General features: G+C 46.0%; 1 protein-coding gene across 1 annotated transcript in view; it reads left to right on the forward strand.

Moving 5' to 3' along the window:
* Window positions 1–19067, forward strand: part of ARHGAP6 (Rho GTPase activating protein 6) — a 475738-nt gene that overhangs the window by 21348 nt on the left and 435323 nt on the right. The window lies entirely within an intron of this gene.

The raw sequence follows: 19067 nt of genomic DNA on the forward strand, positions 1-19067 counted from the left end.
ATGGCCTGAGGGGATTGGATTCCTTTCCCCTACCCGTGGGCTCCTGCAGAATGCTCTGGACTAAGTCTGCCTAGTGTGGTTTGGCACATGGAATGGGATTTAGCCCTATATATTTATCTGGAACCGAGGACAGTGGTTCCAGCAATCTCAGGTAACTTGCCACTCTGAGTTACAATTATTGAAAGTGATAGTAAGTTTATTTTTGGCTTCCCTCAGGGATTATAAAATGTGCTCTTTTGTTTCAGATGAAGGCATATAACTGTATAGCTCCAACAGAGATAATTGATCTGTGTGACAAAATGTCTTTTCTTTCTTTGAGAAACCAGTAAGAATGTTTTAAAACTTAATGTAAACTATGTTGTACATCTTATTTATTGCTTGAATAATCTAATAGAGTCAGTTCTGGGGGTTTTCTTTTCTTTGAAGCATTTCTGTATGGAAAAATAACGAGGAATCCGGTGGCACCTTAAAGACTAACAGATTTATTTGGGCATAAGCTTTCGTGGGTAAAAATACCCACTTCTTCAGATGCATGGAGTAAAAATTACAGATGCAGGCATAAATATACTGACACATGAAGAGAAGGGAGTTCTCTTATAAGTAGAGAACCAGTGTTGACAGGCCCAATTCAATCAGGGTGGATGTGGTCCACTCCCAATAATTGAGGAGGAGGTGTCAATACCAAGAAAGGGAGAATTGCTTTTGTTATGCTTTTGTTGGTGTGGTATATAATTGCTGGTGAGTATTTGCTTCAGGTTGGGGATCTGTCTGTAAGCGAGGTCTGGCCTGCCTCCCAAGGTCTGTGAGAGTGAGGGATCGTTTTCCAGGATAGGTTGTAGATCATTGATGTGCTGGAGAGGTTTCAACTGGGGGCTGTACGTGATAGCCAGTGGTGTCCTGTTATTTTCCTTGTTGGGCCTGTCCTGTAGTAGGTGACTTCTGGGTACCCGTTTCACTCTGTCAACCTGTTTCCCCACTTCCCCAGGTGGGTATTGTAGTTTTAAGAATGCTTGATAAAGATCTTGTAGGTGTTTGTCTCTATCTGAGGGATTGGAGCAAATTTGGTTGTATCTTGGGGCTTGGCTGTAGACAATGGATTGTGTGGTGTGTCCTGGATGGAAGCTGGAGGCATGTAGGTAAGTATCGGGGTCAGTAGGTTTCCGGTATAGGGTGGTGTTTGTGACCATCACTTATTTGAACTGTAGAGTCCAGGAAGTGGATCTCTTGTGTGGACTGGTCCAGGCTGAGGTTGATGGTGGGGTGGAAATTGTTGAAATCCAGGTGGAATTCCTCAAGGGCCTCCTTCCTGTGGATCCATATGATGAAGATGTCGTCAGTGTAGCACAAGTAGAGGAAGGGCGTTAGGGGACGAGAGCTGAGGAAGTGTTTTTCTAAGTCAGTCATAAAAGTGTTGGCATACTGTGGGGCCATGCGGGTACCCATAGCAGTGCCGCTGACCTGAAGGCATAAGCTGTCCCCAAATCTGAAATGGTTGTGGGTGAGGACAAAGTCACAAAGCTCAGCCACCAGGTTTGCCGTGGCCTCATCAGGAATATTGTTCCTGACAGCTTGTAGTCCATCCTCATGTGGAATATTGGTATAAAGAGCTTCTACATCCATGGTGGCCAGGATGGTGTTTTCAGGAAGATCACCAATGCATTGTAGTTTCCTCAGGAAGTCGGTGGTGTCTCGAAGATAGCTAGGAGTGCTGGTAGCGTAGGGTCTGAGGAGAGAGTCCAAAGAGCCTGATAATCCTGCTGTAAGAGTGCCAATGCCTGAGATGATGGGGAGTCCAGGGTTTCCAGGTTTATGGATCTTGGATAGCAGAATATCCCTAGTCAGGGCTCTAGGGGTGTGTCTGTGTAGATTTATTCCTGCGCTATAGCAGGGAGTTTATTGAGCAGATGGTGTAGTTTCTTTTGGTACCCCTCAGTGAGATCAGTGGATAGTGGCCTGGTGTTGGAGAGTTGCCTATCCTATCCTATTTCCTAGAACTGGAAGGGACCTTGAAAGGTCATCAAGTCCAGCTCCCTGCCTTCACTAGCAGGACCAAGTACTGATTTTGCCCCAGATCCCTAAGTGGCCCCCTCAAGGATTGAACTCACAACCCTGGGTTTAGCAGGCCAATGCTCAAACCACAGCCTCCTGTTCATAATCTGACCTGTTCATGATGACTACAGCACCTCCTTTGTCAGCACCTTTGATTATAATGTCAAAGTTGTTTCTGAGGCTGTGGGTGGCATTGTGTTCTGTATGGCTGAGGTTATGGGACAAGAGATGCTGTTTGTTCACAATTTCAGCCTGTGCACATCTGCGGAAGCACTCTGTGTAGAAGTCCAGTCTGTCATTTCAACTGTCAGGAGGGATGCATGCAGAATTCTTCTTCTTGTAGTGTTGGTAGGAGGGTTCCTGTGGGTCAGTGCACTGTTCAGTGGTGTATTGAAAATATTCTTTGAGTTGGAGATGGCAAAAGTAGGCTTCCAGATCACAGCAGAACTGCATCCTGTTCGTGGGGGTGGTGGGGCAGAAAGAGTCCCCAAGATAGGACAGACTCTTCCGCTGAGCTAAGTGTGTAGTTGGATAGATTAACAATATTGTTCGGTGAGTTAAGGGTACCACTGTTGTAGCCCCCATGGCATGTAGGAGTTTAGATAGTTTACTGTCCTTTTTCCACTGTAGAGAAGTAAAGTGTGCATTGTAAATGGCTTGTCTTGGTTTTGTAAAGTCCAGCCACGAGGTAGTCTGTGTGGAAGGTTGGTTTTGTATGAGAGTCTCCAGTTCTGAGAGCTCATGATTGATCTTCTCCTGTCTGCTGTACAGGATGCTGATCAGGTGGTTCCTTAGTTTCTTTGAGAGTGTGTGGCACAGTCTCTCACCATAGTCAGTGTAGTATGTCGATTGCAATGGATTTTTTACCTTCAGTCCATTTGGTATGATGTCCATCTGTTTGCACTTGGAGAGGAAGATGATGTCTGTCTGTATCTGTGTGAGTTTTTTGATGAGGTTGATGGATTTCCACCTTAAACATTTAGCAATAATCTAAATAAAGGTGAAGTCCAAGTTATTAAAAAGTTACATCTTGTTTATAAAACTTCCATGTTCCATGCCAGGAAAAAACCTGCATAATATGCTTTTTTTTCTTAGTAAGGCACTTGTTACCAACAAGGTTTGATCTTGTTGTCTGTCTTTGGCTGTCTTCTGTGTCAAGGCATCTCTCAAAGCAGAAGAGAAAGAGGTGTTTCCTGCAACATAAAAAGTGTCCAGCTGTTTCAAAAAAGAAATGAAGCACAATTGAATTGGCCAAAAATGGGTGACGTTCAGCTTCCTTGCAAATGTCTTAATGTCTGTTTTCAGTGTATCAAATCTACTGTAACATAACTTCCTATTCAGGAATGAGCAAATAACATGCTAACTCCACAATCACATCTGTGAGCTTGATACACTATTCCGGTAGCATTGGATATCACTGCTGAACTCCCTAGATCCTTGTGAGTGGGGAATTCTAGAACAAGGAAGGTGGCCTGGAGACGCGCACACATTCTGCTAGGAGATCAATCAGTTGGAGATCAAATGAAGCCAGGGGTGTTACACAGAGGCCATTGGTGGGTCACTAGTCTGTGTCAGCAACTCTTGTGAGCCCTGATGTACTCACTGCACCTAATACACTGTTGTCATGATATATACCCAAAAGGGGCATATAGTATAAATAATTGGAAAATTAATAACTCACTGATCATTAATATTCTTGTGTAGGTATGTATGGAGTGTGTTCTAAGAGTTATAAATATGTGATAGGATTATGTTCTTAAAATGTGTTTGGCAAGCAATGCATAAGCCCAGTCTGCCCTAGACAAAGGAATGTGTATTTGCTTGTCTGACCAGCCTGGGGTCAGGCAAAGACAATGTAGGTACACTATCATGCAAGGTAAACAAAGCTATCAAGTTAACAAGTGGGGGACAAGACATCATTGCATCTACACCCCAACATGAGACAGAAACTTGGGGCTTATTTTTCAAAGAATACATCTCAAAGGGGATTCAAGAGGCCAGAACTCTTGAAATCAGACTGTTGGGTCCTTCAACTAAGGGGGCTGACATCCCTAGGAACTGACTGTAGGTGAAAACCTGCTTAGGCATAGATTGTAATTTGCGGAGACCAAGTTTTAGTGTTAGAAGTGTATTTTTATTTTTGGCTGTTTTGTAATCATTTCTATCCTCTCATTCCTTGGGATTAAGTCATGCCAAGTATATCTCCTTTTGTTAAATAAACTTGTTTTACTTTTACTGTAAACCAAATCAGTGCTGTGATTTGAAATGAGTGTTTGTCAGACTCCAGTTAAATTAATGATCTGCAGTGTATTGTCTCTTTAAAGGAGCTACAAACTTAACTTCTGTGAATGCTCCAGGAGAGGGCTGGACACTGCAGAGAAATGTCTCTGGGGAACTCAGGAGTTGGGGTTCACTGTTTGTTACCTGCAAGGCATAGTTTGGACTGGCAGACTCCTGAAGAGTTTGCTGGCAAAGTAGACAACCTGGTGTGTCAGGGTAATACAGTACCTCGCAATTCTGGGAACCTCAGCAGATTGTCACATTGGCAGATGGCTTTGGGAAAATTTGAGACTGGGAAGGTGTTGGGGTCACTCTGCAAACTGGGTGGTGGAAGCCAGAGGTGACCTGCATGCTTGTATGCTGGCTGTTGGTGTCAGGGCTGTGAGTAGGGTGACCAGATGTCCCGATTTTATAGGGACAGTCCCGATTTTGGGGGCTTTTTCTTATATAGGCTCCTATTACCCCCCCAACCCCTGTCCTGATTTTTTACACTTGCTATCTGGTCACCCTTAAAATGTGTTTGGCACATTTTAAGGGTGTGAGCCACAGCAGTATTGCAGGGCAAGTGATGTCATAACCCCTCACTGGTCTGGTTTGAGCCCCAAAGTGTCACACTGGGCGTGACTGGATGCAGATGAGAGTGAGTCTGTTCAAACGGAATCCTTGGAAGACTGAATGGGTGACCATGCTTTGGGGAAAGCAAGTAAAAGAGTTAGAGGGGTGATAGACCATCTTGCTGCTAAGGGTGTATGTCCAGGGGCAGCTTTAGTGGGTGTGCATGGGTTCAGTTGCATCCACAGAAATAATGAAACCAAAGGTGCAAAGACACCTCGTGTGCAATTCCATTTGCAGTACGTGGTTGTGCCACTCGTGGCCACATCGCTGCATGATGATGTCAGTCACACACTGCCACAGAGGTCCGAAGGGCAAAATCTGCCAGATGTGGCACTGGGGTGGGTGGGTGGGATACCCTTGTGTGTGCCAGGCTCCAGGCAGCATGGACTCAGGGGAAGGGTTCTACACTCATGGCAGGGTCTCTCCCTGCTCTGAGTAGCCAGATCTGAATGCTGAGCAGAGCTGCCTTCCCCCGCTGTGTCTGGGGCAGGGTCTCTCCGACCTCCATGAGTAACTGGGGCTGCCCCCTCAATGGACCATCTCCTCGGGTTTTGGATCCACCCTGGCAGGTCAGGGTGGGGGAGGGGCTGAGAGTCCACCCAAAGTCCTATCATACAGCGTCTGCATGTCCATCTGTCTGTCCCTTCCCCTGAGGCCCAACCACTGTTCACTCCTCTTCCCCCTACTCCCTGTTGCTTGCTGCTTTTCCCCTCTCCCCCCACTTCCCCTCTGCCCGGGGCGGGAAGGACTCCCCTGCAGAGCCTGGGCTGGGAGCTGCAGCTGCCCAATGCAGGTAGAAGGCAGCCCTGGCTAAGTAGGGGCTGGCAGGGGTGATGACCTGGTGCCTCTCTGCCTCCCCCTCCCACAGTAACGGGACTTTGGGTGTCCGATCAGTAGATCTGATTGGACACTCTGGTTGAAAAGGGGACCTGGCCACCCTAGTAACATACGAGTAGTAGGTAGAGTCTGGCCTGGTTGTTTGACTCAGGATTCCCCTTCATAATCACCATGTTCCCCTTCTTCGCTCTGTGTGTGTGTGTGTGTGTGTGTTCCCAGTTGATTGCTTCAGACCCTCAAGGCTTTCTTTGCATCAGTGAGCACGAGATACAGCTGTGTGTGTGAGGGTAAGTCAAGGTGTTTCTGCTCTTCCTCTTTTACTTCCAAGATTCAGAGGGATCTTTTGCAGTCTTATGACATCAGTCCACTTAGTCCTAAAATTTGGAATCTAGATACTCTGTCATTTTTGTACTACTTTTGATTATATTGTCTTCATCCTGCCATCTCTTACCATTGCACATTTCATCTCCCTGACCTCAACTCTCTTCCCCCTGCCCTATTCTTTCCCTACATTTATTCCTATCTCCCATCAGCTCCCTACTGCCTTTTATCCATCCCCCTTTCTTCTCCTCCCCCATTCCAGTGTGCCCACAAAAATATTCTAAGTTTTTATAATATAAATAAACATTAGCTTAAACAAAACAATCTCTTGCCAAAAATCACAGTTTACAAACTCTAGTAAGATGGTTACATTACTCTTTAAGCAGCCACACAAATCTTGTAACTCTTGTCCTTCTTTCACCATTCCCATCCCCTTTCTTTTATCCATTTGTTATGACTTGTCTTTATTTAGACCCTGATTTTGCAAACTCTTCAACATGTGCATAACATTCCTTCCATGAATAAAGCTAAGCATGCACTGAAGTGTTTGCAGGAATTGGATCTTCAACTGTAGGTTCTAAGAGCAAGGATTGTGTCTTTTGTGTTTTGTGTAGCAACTTCTATAAAGAGTATAAACCCTTTGGGGTTCTATAAAACAAGATTATGAGATCACTGGGGCAGGGACCATCTTTTTGTTCTGTGTTTGTACAGTACCTAGCACAATGGGTCCTGGTCTGTGACTGGGACTCGTGGGGGGTGTTACAGAAATACAAGGAATACTAATAGCAATACATTTTATCATTAATGGGGACCATAATATAAAAAATACATTTTATTTACTCTAAAATACAAAGGATAATATTTTTACCGAGCTTTTTTTATGTAAAAAAGTTAAAACAAAGTAACTGACCAATCAAATAAGAAGCTATCTAAACAATGCAATGATGTAGACTAGGACTTTGATATGGTTTCCATTTGACTGTGTGAATTATGAACATTTGTTTTAAGGTACGTTGTTTTGTTTTTTAATTTTTTTTAAAGCAGGAATAAATAATATTCATTTGAAAGTGCAGCTTCCTCACAGCTTAATCCAACAAACTGAATGAACAAGAAATCCAAAATGTATACAGTGAGCCTCATATCCTACTTGCTACTTGCGACCATTAAATTAATAAATACATATAGCTCAACAATATAATATGCCTGACCTAAATGTACTGCAACCTTATGGAGGTGTAGTACATGGTCTCCCTCGAGGACGGAGAGGTATACCAACACCTGGGCACACCCACAGGAGTCTGCGTTCGACAGACCCCTGAAGACACTGTTGCGGAGATCCTGCGGGACGTGGCCCAAATCGACTTCTCTCTGCTCATCCCCTGGCAAAACATCAATGCCCTCAATACCTTCCTGATCCCCTGCATCTTCTTCATCCTCAGGGGACTGGCCGTAGCCAAGGTGCCCCTGAACAAGGCTGACAGCACCATCAGGCAGCTGGTGAGGAAATGGCTCTACCTTCCCCAGAGGGCTAGAACCAACATCTACATTTCCCACAGGCAGGGTGACACCAACGTACCTCGGATGGCCGTCCTGTGCGATGTGGTGGTGATCACCCATGCCTTCCGCCTCCTGATGTGCCCAGTCCTGACGGTGAGGAACATCGTGGAGGAAGCCTTACGGGACATGGTCATTGCCAGGGCTCCCTCCGTGCTGGACGTTGCCACTTACCTCAGCGGCTCCCTGGAAGCTGAGTTTGGGAGAGAGAGGGGAGACCACTCCTCTCTCTGGTCCCACGCTTGCAACACCTTGAGACTCCTAGAAAAGAGGATCAGCTGCTGCTGGAAGTGGTGCGAGGAGTGCCGGGAGCTGGGAGTCCTGGTGCCATGCATAAAGACCTCAGATCACACCATTGTCACCCTGACCGCCAGAACAATGCTGGAAAGGACCCTGAAAGACGTCATCCGCTGCCACTACGTCAAGAACCTCAAGCAGAAGCCTGACCAGGGCAAGGTGTTTGAGGTGTCCAGCAAGTGGGACGCCAGCAACCACTTCCTCCCCGGGGGCAGCTTCACCAGGTTCACCGACCGGTGGTTTGTCCACCGGGCCTGACTCAGCTGCGTTCCCCTCAACGGAGCCATCTGCCATGGCAACCAGGACAAGTGCTGCAGGAAGTGTGGCTACTCCAATGAGACCCTGCCCCACATCCTGTGTGGATGCCAGCACCACTCCGGAGCCTGGTGGCACCGCCACAATGCCATCCAGAACCGGCTGGTGAAAGCCATCCCGTCATCCCTGGGGAAGATCACCGTTGACTCCACCATCCCTGGAACGGACAGCTAACTGCGACCTGACCTCGTTGTGAGCGATGTGGAAAAGAAGAAGGTCCTCATGGTAGATGTTACGGTGCCATTTGAAAACAGGTCACCAGCCTTCCATGAGGCCCGAGCTCAGAAGGTATTGAAATACACCCCACTGGCCGACACTCTGAGAGCCCAGGGCTACAAGGTCCAGATCCATGCCATGGTCGTGGGAGTCCTGGGCGCGTGGGGTCTCCACAACAAGCCAGTGCTGAGAGCGTGTGGAGTCGGTCGACGCTACGCCTGGCTCATGAGACATCTTATGGTGTCCAACACCATCGGGTAGTCCAGAGACATCTACACAGAACACATCACGGGATACCATTAGTAACAGGTTGAGTAATCGAGGCCACTGGCCAGGGAAATAACCCACTTCCTTCCCTGACGAACCAGGGGACGCACCCCACCCATGTACTTATGCGCTACACCAATACTGATTTGGACTCTAAATACATTCCATGGGTGGCATACCCGAGCCCACTTATCCATTGACCTTTTAAAAACTCCTGCACCCCAATCTGAATCTATGCTGGTTATGTGATATGTATGTTTCTTGTGAACCTTGTAACCGATACTTGAAAGCCCTCATAATCCAAGCCTGACCAAAGATGTACAGTACCTTCCCTCTTAACTTATGTAAATTTGACTTTAAACATTGACTTTAATAAAATTTCACTTCTTAGATAGCTTGCTGCATTTTAGAAGGTGACGTGTGACATGCCTTTCACATTAGAGCATTAAATTACTTTATCCCCTTCCATAACTTTTATATAAAAGATTCTATTCTGTTTTTTTCCCTCTACAGTTGTGATTTTCAAACAGTTAACTAAAGATGAGAATAATTTTAGTTTTGTGCATGTCACGGATGCAGGGCTGGTCCAACCACTAGGCGAACTAGGCAGCCACCTAGGGCGCCTAGTGGTTGAGGGCGCCTAAAAGCCTGTTCAGGCGAAGAGGTGGAAAGGAGGTGAGCTGGGGCGGGGGAGTGTGGGGAGGGCCGCCTGCTGTAACGGGGGAGGCGCACACGGGAACCACTCCCCGCCCCAGATAACCTCCACTCTGCCTCCTCCGCTGAGCACACAGCCCCGACTCTAATTCTCCCCCAATCGGCGCCGCAAGCCTGGGAGGGGAGGAGAATTAGAGCGGCGCCGGCGTGCTCAGCAGAGGAGGTGGAGCGGAGGTGAGCTGGGGTGAGCTCCCTGGGTGGGGTTAGCTTCTGCGAGGTGGGGGCCTCCCTGGATGGCGGGGGCGGCGGGTGGGGTTAGCTGCCATGGAGGGGGGCTCCCCGGGTGGGGTTAGAGGGAGGTAGCTGCTGCGGGGGGGGGGGGGTGGCGCAAGGTGGAAGTTTCTCCTAGGATGCGAAACTTCCTTGTACCAGCCCTGCATGGATGGCAGACTTATGATAATGAGTCAATATAGTAGTGCCTTCCAGGACCTCATAGACTGAAAGTCTATGGGAGTATCACAAATTCACATGAAAACACCATCTTTACGCTCTGAATTTTTGCTGTTTAATCTTATTTGTCTGGAAGCATAGCTCTCAATTGTCCGTCATTTCAAGAGACATCACTCGTTTTAGTCTGTTACCTGCTTTCCACATAAATTTGGTGTCCTCTCACTTTTAATGTTGAAAATTATTTGCATCAGAAATAAAGAACCTTGTAACTGAAGTTATAAAAATTATTTAAACTCAAGGAGTGAATCCCACATAATTTTGAATTTCTTGCATGAATGTCCCTCATTTGATGGACTTTGTTCCACATTGTGTCTCACAGTTGAGCTTTGGCAGCTCAGTGGTATGTAAGAAAGATGTATAAAAATGGAAACTCACTATTGACTGCACATTCGAGGAGGTCAAAAGTGCAAGTTTTCTCCCAAAGTCCTCATTAACTTACATGTATTAAACTGGCTTCAAAACTTCTGATGCAGTGGTACTATAACATAGGACTAATTATCCTCTTTGACCACAGTTCAGCCTTCCTTGGGTAGAAATTGGTGAATTAAGCCATTCACCATGAAGGTAATTTAGCTGCAGAGTTAAGTTGGCTATGTATGTCAATAATTGTGACAGTACTAGTGAAGATTTAATATGTAAAAAATGCTGTGTAACTGGTTTTACTATGTACTTTTTGCAAATACCTTTCATAGACTGGTTGTCTCTGTACTACTCTGTGTATTCCAATAGTACAAGATGCTATACTTAAATATTTAAAGTTGTAGGTAAAATATATAATATTTTATTTGAGAAGTTCAATGTGACCATGTAATTAAAGATTGCGTCATAATGAGATCGGCGTGAAGGTTGCATATCCAACTTTAACAGCATATCCTGACTTTAGAGTGTGTAAGAGAAAACTAATGTTACATGGTTAATGTAGCTTATTATATCAAATGCAATTTTAAATAGTCAAAATGCTAGCAGTAAGAGGACTTTCTCATTCTTTGCCTTTTTTTCTGCTTAGTTCACATGTGTGACTGTTCTGTTGGAAATCCTGAAGCGGTAATGACTGGCCATGAATTGCATTACTTTGTTAATTTATATACGTTAGTATGTAAATATAAATAATTGAAAATGCATGTGGTATCTTTTGCAATTACTTTTGTTTTGTTTGGCTTTGTTACTAGTGAATTGCAAATAAAATCATTACAATTCCACCTACTCCAGCAGTATGCGCTTAAATGTCTCCATTAGCCAGGCTATGAGGGTGCATTCAGCAAGTGCTTAGTTTAAACTAGCTTCCTTCTAGTGTCTTCTTCTCCACTCCCCTTCAGAACATGATACTTCCAGCCTGGTTCTGATCACTGGCTTCTGTTCTAGTATGGTGGTCTAGAATATATTAAGCTGGTGACGCACATTATTCCAGGGAAGCACAGAGACAACTATTAGGTCAGATGTAATATGCACATTATTCCTTGTCCTGAGTTTCCTGCTAGGCTTTCAGATGGCTTCCAACACCAGTTTGAGACCACCAATGAATTAAGGCCCAGCTATATTTTTGGCCACATTTTCATCAATGAATCTCTAACACAGTTTCACTTCTCTAGGATAAAATACACTTTATACTGAGAGCTGGAAATAGTGTCCTTAACTCACTGGTTATGGAGTGATCTCCCAGCGGGACATGGACTAACTTGGAGTTTAAGCACTTCTAGTATAAGTCGCGGAGCTGGTCGAGCCACCTGAGCCATCACTCCACCACTTTTAAGCAGGTACATAGAAAATAGGGCTGCTGTCTGGCCGATTTTTTGACCAGCTTGGCTGGCGTTTTTTTTTTTTTCTACTGTCTTTTCAGTTGCTGGTCAAGAATTGTAAATTGCCAGGTGTTTTGCTGCACAAACATTTGGCCGTATGCATGATGTTCTTGTAACTAGTGGCCATGCACGTTGCAAGTGGGAGTGCACTGTGGCCAGTACCTGGATCCAACTCTGTGTGCACAGCGTGGACTGTGTCATGGGCCGGGCCTTACCTGCTGTCTGCAGAAACTGTGGTGGCTCCTCTCAGCACTGTGGACTGGCCAGGAAGCGGGATGGACTCCGTCACCCAATGTACATGAGGAGCAGGGTGGGGTAGGTAGGAGCTCCCTCCTGGGAAGGGTTGTTGGGGGCGGCTCCCTTGAGGGCTGAGGCTCCTGGGAGGGAGTGGATGTAAGGGCTCATGAGCCACGGAGCCAGGCTGCGGTTAGGGTTGCCAACTTTCTAATTCCAGAAGACTGAACACTCATGCCCTGCCCACTGCTCCGCTCCTTCCCTGAGGCCCCACTCACGCCATCCCCCCTCCCTGCGTCGCTTGCTCTCCCCCACTCTCTCTCTCATGCTCATTTTCACTGCATGGCCCAAACAGGCATATTTATTGTTTTGGCAGATGTGTTATGCTAAATTCAGATTATATTTATTACAGGATGCTAGAGCTGGCAGCAAAATAGTCAAAAAGGGTAATTAAAAAAAATGAAATTTCACAAAGGTGTTCATGATTCTTTCCCTCCCCTCTTCCCATTTTTCATAACCAGCTCCATGTTTTTTGTTCACTAAAGTTATTGTAATTTTATGTGTGGAATTAGGACCACACATTATCCCTGCTGCAATGGGTCCATTAAAGGCCCACTCCTGAAGCCCAAATACAAATCCATCGAGCACAACCACAGGGATACATACCTGTCCAGATACCTATAAAAATAAATCTGTAGAAACTGACTCCCACACCTACATGCAGATACATACATGTATTCATGTGTACACATCTAGCATGCATATACTTCCACATTATATATTATTACAATTGTTGTTTAGTGCCTAGAGACCCCAACTAAGATCAGGGCTCCAGGGTGGTAAGTGCTGGACATACACATAAAAAGAGAGAGTCTGCAACAAAGAGTTAATAATGTAGCTAGACAAAGGTGGGAGAAATGTATGATACATTCTGCAATTACTAGTCAACAACATTCACTTTTTAAGAAATACATTTATTTTAGAGTTCCCGTCTCTTTTAAAAACTTATGATATGAATACACACATTTTATGTCATCAGTTTTTTTTGTGTGTAAGCCAGCAAAAGGAATAAAAGTCAAAGTTAGGCTGCATATTTTATTCACAGCGGTATACACACATGCGGCAACACATGCACCTCCCTACACAAAGACACACAGTCTGTTACACACATACAATGCGTACATGCACGCACTGCCTACACAGAGACACTTTTTTTCATACACTTTTCCAGTTTTCCACTTTGCCTAAATCACCCAGCTGGAAAGGGAGGAGGGTGAACTAGAGGTGAAAAGGTGGGGAAGGGGGTGGAGGAGAGAGGATGGGGAAGAAAAGAGGACAAGAACAGGGTAGGGGTGAGAGGGGGCAGTGAAGAAGAGAGGAAGGGGTGTGGGGGGCATGTGGGGTGGATGGGGATGCAGGGGGAGGTAGAAGGCTACAGGTGCCTGAGGATGTGGGGGGCACTGGAGTGTATAGGGACATAATGGGAGTGCAGCACTGTATGGAGGTGAATGGGGTGTGGGGGATGAAGGACATGGGGGTGGCGGTTCTGGGAGGTGGAGAGGATGGGTGGGAGAGCGCTGTAAGGGGTACAGGGCTGGAATAGGCAGGTGTGCGGGCAGGATGGGATGGGACAGGAGGGATGCAATGATGGGGGGGGTTGTGGTGTGTGTGGGGTAGGACGGGGAGGGATGCAGTAACGGGGATGGAGGTGCAGGGGATTGGGATGGGGAGGGATGCAATGATGGGGGGATGGGGGTGTCGGGGTGGGACAGGGAGGAGTGCAGTGAAGGGGATGGGATATGGGGGGGTTGGGGCGGGGAGGGATGCAGTGAGGGAGATGGGGTGAGGGGGGGTTGGGGTGAGGAGGAGTGCAGCGAGGGGGATGGGAGTGCATGGGTGGGACGGGGAGGGGTGCAGTGAGAGATGGGGTACAGGGGGGTTGGGGAGGGGTGCAGTGAGGGAGATGGGGTGCGGGAGGGGTTGGGGCGGGGAGGGTTGGGGCAGGGAGGGGTGCAATGATGGGGTGGGACTGGGAGGAGTGCAGTGAGGGGGATGGGATGTGGGGGGGGTTGGGGCTGGGAGGGATGCAGTGGGGGCGGGATGGAGGTGCGGGGGAATTGGGACGGGGAGGGATGCAGTGAGGGCGATGGGGGTACAGTCCCATTCCCAGCATTCGGAGACAGGGATACACATAACTCCAACTGCTGGGTGCCCGCGATGAGGTAACTACCTTATCTCCTCTGTATCATTAATACGAATATGACCACAGAGGGCTCCTCATTACTCTCTAGAAGTTTGTCTAGATTTCCTGTGAGATCCACAATCTTTATACTCAAGAGGCCAGTCAATGAACTGTTCTTGTGGTCACCAGATCCCCAGTATTGATGTTTGCAATAATTGAATCCATGGTTATAAGGCAAAGGTAAGTGCACTATCAAGGAGACTTCTCCTTTGCTAGTGTTTCTCTGTACGAGATCTACTTTAAGCACTCGCAGCATTTGCTTCTGTCATTGTTCTTAACTAAGACTTATCACAGTTTGAACTTTATAGCAGTGAAGGAAATTGTGCCTGTTCTCATCTTGCATTTCTGTAGCACCTTTTATTTTAGGATCACAACTGAGTTTAAAATGTTCATTTTCTCACAAGCCCCCCTGTGAAACATATATCCTAAATAGTAGTATACACATTTTGTAATCTACATTGGTCTCCATTTAGGTTAGTGCAGCATAGGTCTACATCATCTGCATGGCATTTTACATCTAGGTTTAACAAGTTTTCCTAATGGGCACACATAATGGGCTTTATTTTGATTCTGCAATTGTTTCATTTCCCCGCCCATAAGCATACTGCGATTTCACTGTTTATTGAAGTTTTTCCCTCAGTGTTTTCCAGTTTTATTAATTTTACAACTTTTCTTCAGCCAGGCTTAAAAAAATTTCAGTTTCCCTTACTGTCTATTCATATTGTTCTTTCAAAAAATTGTTCTCAAACTTCCCTTCCAGGGAGGTCGTGGAAGATCAGACCTCTGAGGTCTGATGGAATTTTCTTTAACAGAGTCCAAGGTCATGGGGCTGAATGCATTGTTTGAATATTCATCCAACAAGACCTTTGTCCATGCAGCAACTGAACCCAGCTGAACACTGCTGCTTACAGTCATGATCGGTCTTTGTTTATTTAACCCAGGCTGTATTTTAAACAGTTTTCGATGACAGGCATGTTATGAGTCATAGATTGCTTATAGCAGTGCTTAAATATCCTTAGATTAGATCTGGTTATCTTCATTGCTGCTGAGCAAAATGGGAGGATTCCTTCTTTTCACATTGTTCCATTATTAATCAAAGTTATTCTGATGTTTTTCAGTCTGTTATTTGGAAAAATGTAACCAAGATTTAAAAAAAAGATTTGATTGCATGCTTTCCCCTAATGAGCGAAAGGATTACACCACCAGTTTTTGGCAGAATTTTAAGTGTTCATTTAAAAATAAAAGTTTCTAGCCCTTTTGATTGCAGTGATAATCCAAGTGTGAACTGAGGCAGTTCTGTCTCTTTATTTCTGCAGTCCGACAACTGCAGGGTCTTCTACTGCTCATATCTTTTCCAAGCAGCAGAAGAGTTAACCTGAAATTCCTTGCTGCGATTTAGAACCCTGTGACAGCAGTCAAAAATCTTGTCAATTTTAACTTTGTTGTCCCCTCTGAAAGGGCAGGAGCAGAAGTGAAAGCTAGTACTGAAGTATTCAGGGGGGAGGAGCACCAGAAAAATGAAAGGCCCAGGTAGAGTAGTGGAGACCCATCATCCCACATGAGCTAGGAGGCTCGCAGGTTGAGGGTGAAGAGATAGAGGTCTTTTTTCTTTCCTGCAGCCAGATGGGGTTAAGAGAGCTTCATACTTATACCACCCACCAGACAGAGGCTGGCATGAAAGATGAAGCCTCCCAATAGGATATGGGGCAGAACCTTGATAAGAACCTTGGCACTCACTCCATTCCCAGCAGCTGGAAGTGGGTTCTGGGAGGTGGGTTAGTAGGTTTTAGTCCTCTGGCTAGTGTCTGCTAGGTGTTTATTAGATATTTCAAATCCTGGAAGTGTGTAGGGAAATGTGCCACAGTCTGGTCATTGGCCTTCTAAAAATCTTCATTTATAGTTATCTGAATGATTTGTTAATTTTCATCCAACCATTGATCAAAAGAGAGGCAATTATTTGCATTTTGAGTGTCCCAGTCAGCCATTTTGTGCTATTGAACAGTTGTAATCACACTGGGTAATTTCAAAACAATTTTAATTACTTTTCTGTGGCAACGTGGAGATGGGAAAGAGACTATTCCTCACAGGTAAAAGAAACCACCACTATTTAGATTGATTTGCCAGAGGCTGGTTAGTTGACCTGTCAGAAGGTGACTGTCCCCTACAAAGGGAGATTAGGCCCCACCTGTGCCATAATTAATTAGCTGCCTCCCAGCCTAAGGGGGTAGAACTAAGCATGTCAGGTGAAAGCTTAATGGACACCTGGGCTTCACAGAAGGGCTGAGAGAGATCAGTCTGGGAAGTAAAAAGAACGAGGAGTCCTTGTGGCACCTTAGAGACTAACACGTTTATTTGGGCATAAGCTTTCATGGGCTAAAACCCACTTTATCAGATGCATGCAGTGGAAAACACAGTAGGAAGATATATATACACACACACACACACACACACACACATGGGGGTTGCCATACCAACTCTAACAAGACTAGTCAATTAAGGTAGGCTATTATCAGCAGGAGAAAAAAAGCTTTTGTAGTGATAATCAGGATGGCCCATTTCAAACAGTTGACAAGAAGGTGTGAGTAACAGTAGGGGAAAAATTAGCATGGGGAAATAGTTTTTAATTTGTGTAATGACCCATCCACTCCCAGTTCTTTATTCAAGCCTAATTTAATGGTGTCCAGTTTGCAATTGCTGGTACATGATGATGGCATATATCACATTGGTATCACATTGGTAGATATATCTATTGGTATATACCAATTGGTATATATATCTACCAATGTGATATATGCCATCATGTGCCAGCAATGCCCCTCTGCTCATGTACATTGGCCAAACCGGACAGTCTCTATGCAAAAAAAAAAATGGACACAAATCAGACGTCAAGAATTATAACATTCAAAAACGGTCTGCAAGAGACTCTGTACACAGGGGGAACCAGCCTGGGGGTGAGTGCTATTTACTGGAGCAGGGAAAAGACTCTCTAAGATAGCACAGAAGGGTGCAGAAAACAGTACACGGAGGGTGGGCTGAAGAGAAGCCCCTGAAGGGCAGAAAAATTGTTTTGTTTTGAGGGCTAAGCCACAGCACCAGTATTTAAAAACAAAACCAAACAGTTCATTTTGCAGGCATCACAGCACCTAACTTTCCTGAAGTACATTAGCAAGGAGTACAACAAAGAGTAGATATTTTGAAAGTGTGAAAAGTTAATCATTTGCTGTTGAACAGCATAAGATTTTATCTTTTTACAATTAAAACTGTCAAAATGTAGCTAATAGAGACATGTGCTTTTCTTTATATTTGCTATTGCATTTGTCAAGTGAAACTTACTTAAAGGGACAGTACACCTCTACCCCAATATAACGCTGTCTTCGGGAGCCAAATAGGTGAAACCACGTTATATTGAACTTGCTTTGATCCACCGGAGTGCGCAGCCCCGCCCCCCTGGAGCACTGCTTTACCGCGTTATAGCCGAATTAGTTATATCGGGTTGTGTTATATTGCGGTAGAGGTGTTTCGTGTAGTTTAGGGTACAAATTTAGATGTACTTTGTTTTATTTAAAACAGGTTCTAGACTTTACTTTGAACTAGAAAGTTTTGGAAGCCTTGCACTCCACTCTTTTGGATACCCACACAAAGCTAACAGAGCATCATATTTGATTTCTTTCAACATTTTTTTCTGTGCAACTACAGTTTTACCACCCTGTGTCGCTAAAGCCATGCTGCTATAAGGCGTGCAGTGTAGCCGCTGTTTGTCGACTCTCCTGCCGACAAAAAACTTCCACCCCCAATGAGTGGTGTTAGTTTTGTTGTCAGGAGAGCACTCCTGCCGACAACACGCTGTTAACACCGGTGCTTGTCGTTGGCAAAACTTTTGTCTTTTGGGGGTGTGTTTGTGTTTCTTTAACACCTCTGACAGACAAAAGTTTTGTTGTTTAGTTGCTAGTGTAGACATAGCCCTAGAGAGCTTAGGAGAGAGAGAGTAAAGAAATGGACTGATTCTAGTAAAAAGCATTTCTAATTCTGAAAACAAGTTTGAGTCAATTTTAATATGTTCTCCATCCCACCATTTAATTAACAATAATCATGTACTCCTGAGGCACTGTTGTTTATTTACAAAGAATACAGAAAGTCCAGCGTCCCTGGCCACAGGAAGAACTGAAAATGCAGGAGGCCGTTTCTTTGCTTACGGCCTCAACCCTAGGGTTACCATATTTCAACAAGCAAAAAAGAGGACGGGAGGAGCCCCGCCCTAGCCCCGCCCCTGCCCCTCCCACTTCCCGCCCCCCCAGAACCCCCAACCCTCCCCCCGTTCCTTGTCCCCTGACTGCCCCCTCCTGGGACCCCTGCCCCTAACTGCCCCCCGGGACTCCACTCCCTATCTAAGCCTCCTTGCCTCTTGTCCCCTGACTGCCCCAACCCTTATCCACACCCCCACCCCCAGACAGACCCCTGGGACTCCCACGCCCCATCCAACCACTCCCCACCCCCTGACAGCCCCCCCCCAGAACTCCCAACCCATCTAAACCCCTCTGCTCCCTGTCCCCTGACTGCTCCGATCCCTCTCCCCACTCCTGCCCCCTGACAGCTCCCCCCCAGAACTCCCAGCCCCCTACCCCCCGCTCCTTGTCCCCTGACTGCCCCCTCCTGGGACCCCTGCTCCTAACTGCCCTCCAGAACCCCACCCCCTACCTAAGACTCCCTGTTCCTTGTCCCCTAACTGCCCCCTCCTAAGACCCCCCCCCAACTGCCCCCCAGGACCCTACCCCCTACCTGTACCCTGACTGCCCAAAACTTTCTCCACTCCCCTCCAAAAGCCCCCCCCTGTTTCTTGACTGCCCCCTCCAGAACCTCCCTGTCCCTTCTCCTGCCCCCCC

The sequence above is a fragment of the Trachemys scripta genome, chromosome 1 (assembly GCF_013100865.1).
Source record: "Trachemys scripta elegans isolate TJP31775 chromosome 1, CAS_Tse_1.0, whole genome shotgun sequence".
Taxonomy (NCBI): Eukaryota; Metazoa; Chordata; order Testudines; family Emydidae; genus Trachemys; species Trachemys scripta.